At 43.7% G+C, this 1727-nt stretch overlaps 1 long non-coding RNA gene across 1 annotated transcript; it reads right to left on the bottom strand.

Moving 5' to 3' along the window:
* Positions 1 to 553: 553 nt before the first annotated feature.
* LOC104956752 (uncharacterized) lies at positions 554 to 1461 on the bottom strand. The gene is made up of 3 exons (XR_799593.1): positions 1306 to 1461; positions 735 to 830; positions 554 to 645 (listed from the first exon to the last, which is right to left on the bottom strand). It is a non-coding gene; the product is annotated as an uncharacterized lncRNA (long non-coding RNA).
* Positions 1462 to 1727: the final 266 nt, after the last annotated feature.

The following is a 1727-nucleotide window of genomic DNA, read 5'->3' as shown; positions in this document are numbered from 1 at the left end:
CGGTGGGACGTTGCGAGGCTCACTGCTGCGAGGAGCGGGACACTGAGCTGGCTCACTGGTGTGGGGTCGGCGAGACAGCGAGACACCGCGGAACTCAGCCTGAGCACACACACAAACTCCCAGCCAGGCTGCGGGTGTGTGTGTGTTCGGGCTGGGTTTCGTTGTCTCGCAGACGGCCACTGGGCTCACAGGGAGGGGGGGGGGCAGGAGCTCCAACAAGCCGTTTAAGACAGAGAGTGAATACACATACTATACAGAGATGCTGGATGAGAAACCAATGTGAGTTTGGAAAATTGCACAATATAAATCTATTCTAGTAGACCTCAACAATGGAATTATGATCAGTAGAAATGGCCATGACATGGTACCTTTAACTTTGATTATGTTTCTTACATTAGTACAGGACCCATTTGTGAAGATTTGTCGTATACAATTATTTAGCCTAAACATCTTTATGAAGGATTCCAAATAAGGAACGATAGTCAAATCTAAATCCCAAAGGCATGTCTCAATGCCAGTGAAAGTCCGATGTGAAGCTGGTGCAGTTTGACTCACATTGTAAGCATCAATAATGAGTTTGATCACGTTGCTGGAGTTGGAGGACAGCGTGCCGACAGCGGATTTAGGAATGAGATTCTTCAGCTCCTGATTGAGACACAAGGTAAGAACAGAATTACAAACATGTTCAAAGGAAGAGGCTAGCTTCACCTGTTTGCACTGAGAACAACGTTTACCTTGTAGACGGGCTGGAACTCCTCAGTGACGGCGAAGATGGTCTGGATGTTGTGATCGCTCAGCTTCTGGACCAAATGGGCGATGGAGGGGTAGTCCTGTCAAAGATAAACACACACACATTAATTAAAGCAGAATTCAGCACCATGGAGAAGCAGCGTTCAGTTATTATGTTCCATAAATCTACTACTACTTAATTAAATAACCTTTCTTATATTAAACTACAATGTAACTTGTATTCTTGTATTGCATACCCGTCTTATTCTATTTTAGCCGGTCTAATTTGTGTTATCTTGGCATTTTTAATCTATTCAAAATGCACCTGGACATGTTGTTCCTTTTGCACTTTGTCTTAATGCTTTTTAATGTTTTTTGTAATTGCATGTTGTTGAAATGTGCTACATAAATAAACTTGCCTTGCGTTGCGTTAATATTATACTGCGTGGACAAGTATGTGTCATGTGAGAAACAACTTTTAAAATCAAGAAGAGTCAATCAGTGAAATCTAAAAACTGCACACATGCTCAGTTGTGTCTCCCTGGATACATTCTGCATATTAAATAAATCACGTACATAGTAGTGGCTCATGGTGTACATGTTGTTCTCCAGGTGACACTTCCCGTCGTTGGGCAGGACGATGCCGCCCAGTTTTCCGTCTCCAGCGAAGTGGAACCCAGCGTCGGTGGAGAACACCAGCAGGCGGGTCACGTTCCTCCAGCCAATCTGATTCTGAGAAGACAAACACAGAGAGATTTCGTATTAATATTTTAAAATTAAACCTATTATAGTGTTCTTCATCAATATATTATAGGTCTCAGATATATGAAGAACATATCTCTGAAGTGTTTGGCTCCAAACACCAAATAGATCATTGCAGGATTACCCATAATCCCCTCTGTTTCAGCCTTGTTTCCAAAGTGCTGATTCTCTGTCTCAGGAAGGACAGATGGGTTCTGTACCGAGCGGCAGCGGTGATGCCGGTGCCGGCCGCGGGG

This window comes from Notothenia coriiceps, unplaced genomic scaffold, assembly GCF_000735185.1.
Source record: "Notothenia coriiceps isolate Sejong01 unplaced genomic scaffold, NC01 NC01_scaffold00026319, whole genome shotgun sequence".
Lineage (NCBI taxonomy): Eukaryota > Metazoa > Chordata > Actinopteri > Perciformes > Nototheniidae > Notothenia > Notothenia coriiceps.
This window is presented reverse-complemented; position numbering and strand designations above follow the sequence as displayed.